Genomic DNA, 6288 nt, shown 5'->3' with positions numbered 1-6288 from the left:
GAGGACATCTCCTTGTAACATGAGGGCCAGCTTGTTGGGGTTTTTGTCCTACCTGGTTCCCGCAGTTGTTATGTCCCAAAGAAAAATCACACAGAGGTCTATATAAGTTATAAACTGATTGGCCCATTAGCTCAGGCTTTGTATTAGCTCTTATAACTTATATTCACCCATTATTCTTATCTATGTTAGCCACATGGCTCAATACCTTTTTCAGTGGGGCAGGTCACATCCTGCTTCTTCAGTGTCTAGACAGGACTGTGGAGGGAGCTTCCTTCTTCCCAGAATACTCCTGTTCTCATTGCCCTGCCTCTACTTCCTGTCTGGTTGTCCTACCTATACTTCCTGCCTGGCTACTGGCCAATCAGCATCTATTGAAAACATAATTGACAGAATTCAATTGTCCTGCGCCACCTCCTTAATGTCTGGACTGTGCTGGGTGATCCTAGGAGACCTTGAAGTGAGAGCCTTCATCATTTCATATCTTGGTTCTTGAAGGTGACAGTGAACGTGGGTCTTCTCTCAAGAATATCCCAAGTCTTTTCTTCCACTGTGATGTTATGGGGAGATTGCTCACCAGGAGTTCCGGGGTAGCTTCTGATGAACGGATGGAGGGTACCTTAAGGAAGGCCTTGCCCATGGAACTCCCATTCTAGCTGCAAAATCAAGTATTGTTTATCTAATAAATGACTATTGGAGAAATATACTCTAAATATATGTCCAAGTCAAAGCTTGCTTTGGTACTGCAGCTTTATTCAATGACAAACATAATTAGGGTCACACTCACCGTTTATCCCACGTATGGTTTATTTCATATATTCAGTGCTTACAGGAGATAGTTGTAGGCAAAGGGCATGCCGTTTGTTTACAAGTTATTCTCCAGATTTCCATTAGCATTAGTCTTTGCACCTGTGAGCAAAATTAAACAGAATGTTATAAATATAGAGTGATGTCATTATTTTCTTATAATATTATTATGTTTTTCAATGGCATCGCCTGTAAGGCAACAATAAAGTGAGATGCAGTGATGACCCAGGCATTTGGCTATGTCCATTGGTTGTTCTTTATATATTGGTAATCCTGGAGAGCTAAATTGATAATGCTAATAATTTTGTGCTCTATAAAACTGTTTCTTCTTCTAGTTCCAAAGTGTGGTGGTGATGGAGGAAGGTCATTGGTTAATTAATAAAGAAACTGCTTGGCTCTGATAGGTTAGAACATAGGTGGGTGGAGTAAACAGAACAGAATGCTGGGAGGAAGAGGAAGTGAGCTCAGACGCCATGCTCTCCTCTCCTGGGCACACGCGATGAAGCAAGCTGCCAGGTCAGATATGCTGAATCTTTCCCGGTAAGGCTGGTTCTACACAGGTTACTAAATATGGTTTAGGCAAGATGTGAGCATTAGCCATTAAGAGGATAGAACTAATGGGCCAAGCAGTGTTTAAAAGAATACCGTTTCCGTGTAATTATTTTGGGGCATAAGCTAGCCATGCGGGAGCTGGGCGGGATGAAAAGCAGGCCTGCCTGAAGCTCCTTCTACAAAATGGTGCCCAACGTGGGGCTAGCCCAGCTAGCTCAGTCGGTAGAGCATGAGACTCTTAATCTCAGGGTCGTGGGTTCGAGCCCCACGTTGGGCGCCAATCTATAGTAGGAGCTGCGGGCCTCTTCCCACAGCCCAGCTCCTGGCTGCCTGGCTAGCTTATGCCCCAAAATAACAACACACAAATTGTATTCATTTAAACACTGCCTGGCCCATTAGCTCTAGCTTCTTACTGGCTAATTCTTACATCTTGATTACCTATTTCTATTAATGTGTGTAGCACCCCAAGGTGCGCTTACCGGGAAGATTCTAGCCTACATCCATCCTGGGTCAGAGCTTCATCGCGTCTGCCTGGGAGAGGGGAGCATGGCATCTGAGCTCACGTCCTCTTCCTCCCAGCATTCTGTTCTGTTTACTCCACCCACCTATGTTCTAACCTATCAGGGCCAAGTAGTTTCTTTATTAATTAACCAATGACCTTCCTCCATCATGGTGGTCTAATGTCGTCATGTTCTCCAGTTCTGTGCCTGGACTCTATCAGCCTGTGGGTTCTCCTGACTGAAAGTCTGGCAGGCTGCTATGAAGATTGCAAACCAAGAGATCCAAGGCCCTCTGTGGTCAGTTTTTTGTGTGTCAAGGTTTTGTGGAAAAGAACTCATTTATCAAAGTTCTGATTCTATTGGGTACAAGAGAATGAATTACCACATCTGTTGAGAACTCCCCAACAGTTGAACAACAGCTACACTTCTCGAGTAAGAAGTGTGGTCTGTTGGGCACAGGTACCTCTCTTGCATCTGAATGAAGCTCACTACACCCATAACAGAGGAAATTTACTCACCAAGAAGCAGTGGAGATGCTGTAAGTACTCTTCTTAAGAGCTAGCTTGCTGGTTCCAAGAGCTTATGGTGGCACAAGCCTTTAATCCCAGCACTCGGGAGGCAGAGACAAGAAGATCTCTTGAGTTCCAGGACAGCCAAAGCTACACAGAGGTTCAGAACCTGTCTTTAAAAAGTCAACAACAACAAAAGAGCTAGCTTACTCCAGTTTCTAGCCATGCTAAGTGCCAGAGAACAATTTATATTACCAAGCAGAATAGTAATATTGGGAGCTTATAGAGATGACAGAGTGATCTTGTTAGCTAGACTACTTTTCTATATTGGAAACATAAAATATTCTGCATCAAATCATATAATCTCCATTTCCCTTTCTCTCTTTAATTTGATTATGAGCTATTGCCCTGCTTTGCCATAAAATATGAAAGTTATACATTTTGATAGTTTTTCAAATGCTGATTTTACTTTCTGTGCAAATACTTCAAATCTTTCCAGCATAATTATTTAGCAGCCTTTTCAGGTTAATTATTGTCATTAACAATATGAGTCCTATGAGGGAATATCAATTAAAATATGCACAGCTGAACTTTCAAATGAGTAAATAATTTAGTTTTAGAAAATGACTGGAAACAGCAGGGTAACAGTCAAAAGGGGAACAATTATTTTAATGCTTATTTGACAAATGAGCCATTTTTACAGCAAATTAGATTCTTATCATAGCACCCCTACTGGTTGCCACAGGAAAGCTGTTAACAGGAGTTTTTAAAATAAAAGCTGTTAAGTTATGCATGCAAAGTTAAGGAAACCATTTGTACAAAGAGGAAGGTGATTAGGATATGCATTGTTAGCGGATGGAAGACTGCCACTAGGATCTAATTAGGGCCATAAATCACACAAAATGATGTGTGTATATAGGGCTTGAAGTACCAGAGTGATATGTGCCCCTGACAGCAAGAGGAAGGATTCCCCCTGACTTTCGTGTCTGCACTTATCTTACTGGCCAGACATGAAAGCCCTGCGCAATGGCAGGGTGGGATAGAAGTTCAAGTTACAGGTTGCCATGGTAAAAGTTGCTGGAGAGACTTCCAAAATGGGCCCCCATCCTTCCTATTAGGAAACCACTCCAGAGACATAGATGGCAGCCTTTAAGATAAATAGCGTTGATGTGACTTCCAACCCATCCTTAGTCAATTTAATTCAGTTTATTTTTAAATTTTCGTCTCAGTGATTTTGGAAGGAAGGGAAAAAGAGTAACAGAGGAAGGAATTTGTAGAAATCATGTTTTATATAAGATATGAACCAAACTGCAGGTCCCAAAGTTGGAGTTCAGCGCAGGCTCTCGACAAAGCCTGCGGGATGAGTTAGGAAAGGCAGGTAAATCTGTGCGCCATCTCCTGCTCCTGCTCATGTGCCTGAGCTGAGTCCTTACTTCATCAGTTCAGCTTGCTCTAGGGTACACATTGAAACCACATCCTTCAACTTGTCTGGAAAGTGGAGTTGAATAAGTTGGATGGAAGCAGCGTACTGGTCTCCAAATTCAGACCCTGAGACACGATGGCACACTGGTGTCACACTGGCATCGGTATTGCCTGAGAACTTGCCTGAAAGAGGTGCTGGACCCCTGGGAGGGGGACTGAGTCGGAAACTCTGGCAGGAGTGCTGCTGCTTGTGTTTTCACGAGTTTCTCAGGTGAGTCCTTTGCACACCCAGGCTTGAGAAAGACCAACTTCAGCTAATCCCTCGAGAGCGAAACCAGCATTGAGTCTTGTGGGAGACTACCAATGTGATTCTAAGACATATTTAGGACTTAATTCCCCTCATAAGGCAGCAGCTCCACCCTCTCTCTTCCCTCTGCCTTTGTTACCTGTGGGTGTGAATGTGTGCTTTTGGCTTAGCATGTCAGGGGTTGATGTTTCGTGGGTAAATGAGTTTGGAGTTACATACAAGGAGACGGATACTAAGAACCATTAGCTTACAAATCTGCTATACGTTAAAGTCTTGATTTGGTCAAGATTTAAGCAGAAGAAAAATGAAGACACACTAATTAGTTTCATTTTTTTCCCCCAGAACTGGTTATTTCTGACTGGTTTGCACTTTGAACTCTGCTGGGAAAGAGCTGCTCTGCGGCTAGGAGGTTCACCGGCAGTAGAGACCTTCCGTGTCAGCCTTTCTGGAATTCTCAGCCTTGGAGGCACGAAACTCATCTTTCCACCCAGTGGCATTCTGACATCATTCCTTGCTCATTATCGAGGAACAAATGCAGTCCAAATCACGCCTTTTTTTTCTTGTGCCTTTGCTTTCTGTCGATCACTAGACACGAATGCTTTCCACAAGCCATTCAGTGTTGATGGAATGAACGTTCCCACCCAGACCAGTTCTGCAGAGGCTCCCAGATCATCAGAGGGGGTTGGAAAGTGGGGATGAAGGTATGGCGGTCAGATAGGGGTGGGTGGAATTTTTAACAGCTACTAACCAAGAGTAAGAGGTAGGGATTTGATCTAAGCTTAGCAGAATAATGTAAACATGGGGGCAGATTTTGGAAATACCTTGTCCCATCTTCTCCATTTGCACAGAGACTGGGATGTCTGTCTAATTGCATCTAGGGAAGATGCTAAAGGTTATCTTTATTTGAAGCATCCCGTAGGTACCACTTTCCTCACAGCCCTTCCCCATGGCTAAACATAAGTTTGTTTCACATCTTCAAAAAGAAAATATTTTCACAGAACAATTCATGAATTTCTAGTTTCTAGGGCAACAGCAGCTCCTCAGAGACTTTCATTTCATGGGTAGGAAGCTCCAGCCTAAACAGGTGAAAGGGCAAGATGGAGGTCATGAGGTCAATGTATGGCAGAGCCAAGCAGAAAAGGAAGCGCTTACTCTTGGGAGATGATGGAGCCATCATTGGAAGAAGCCAATATTCTCCACAAAAACCAAAGTGATGAAAAACAGAGAGATATCCGTTAGAATACAGGTATTCTTAGGATTGGCTCATATAATTATGGAGGCTGAGAAGTCCCACTTTCGGTTGTCTGGAGACCCAGGAACGCTGTTGGTGAGCTTACTGTGAGCTCAAAGGCCTGGGACTGAGGAGACCTGATGTCAGGGCTCTTCACCCAAGCAGACACATTCATCCTTCCTGACTGGTTTACCTCATCCACAGTGCCTACTTTTCATCTCTGAGCATCTTCTCTCCTCACCCGTTCCTCGTCTTTCCCCTCCCCTCCCCTCCCCTTTCCTGGTTCTGTCTTTGTTTCTTTTCTTTCATTATTTATTGAGTTTTCCAAAGGTTTCCTTTTAAATCACCCCCACTAAAAAAGCTCTCCTCCCAAAAGACCAGTTTTATCCGAGTGGTTCCAGCCCCATAAGAAGTGGTGACCCAGAGTCAGTTATGAGGGAGTTCAGTTACCCTGAGTGTCCGAGGAGTGTTTCAGGGGAGCAAATGCTGACTGTGTGGAAGCTCAGGCTTCCATCAGGTGACCCCAGCTGGGGTGACTGGTCCCTGTGCCCGAGCTAAGCCAACGGTGTCTGAGTGTGAGTCAGTGCACTCTTTGTTTTTGAAAATGTAAATTAGCTAGTTCTCTTCAGATCCTGGGATCTAGACTCACACAGTTTCTTAGAAAATAGTTTTTACCCATTATGGTGTTGTAGACTTTTTGTCTCAGTGATCGGGTGACAGAGGTAGGCTGATCTGAATGAGTTCAAGGCCATCTTGGTCTACACACTGAGTTCCAGGCCAAGTCTGTACAGTGAGAACCAAAAAGGAGGTTTTTTTTTCTTTGAAATCCCATATATAACATACCTGTTTTTCAAATGCTTTCTGGAATGAGGATACTTAGATTTGGTGTGAAGTCCTTCAAATCTTAACTTCTTTTATTCAGCGTAAAGCATACTGTCTGCTCTGCCATATCATTTTATAGCT

The 6288-nt window shown here is 43.5% G+C and overlaps 1 non-coding gene across 1 annotated transcript; it reads left to right on the top strand.

Annotated features, from left to right (window-relative positions):
• Nucleotides 1-1560: 1560 nt before the first annotated feature.
• Nucleotides 1561-1633, top strand: Trnak-cuu. Its single transcript has one exon. It is a non-coding gene; the product is annotated as a tRNA-Lys (tRNA).
• The last annotated feature ends 4655 nt before the right edge of the window (nucleotides 1634-6288 follow it).

The sequence above is a fragment of the Microtus ochrogaster genome, unplaced genomic scaffold, assembly GCF_000317375.1.
Source record: "Microtus ochrogaster isolate Prairie Vole_2 unplaced genomic scaffold, MicOch1.0 UNK9, whole genome shotgun sequence".
NCBI classification, from domain to species: domain Eukaryota; kingdom Metazoa; phylum Chordata; class Mammalia; order Rodentia; family Cricetidae; genus Microtus; species Microtus ochrogaster.
This window is presented reverse-complemented; position numbering and strand designations above follow the sequence as displayed.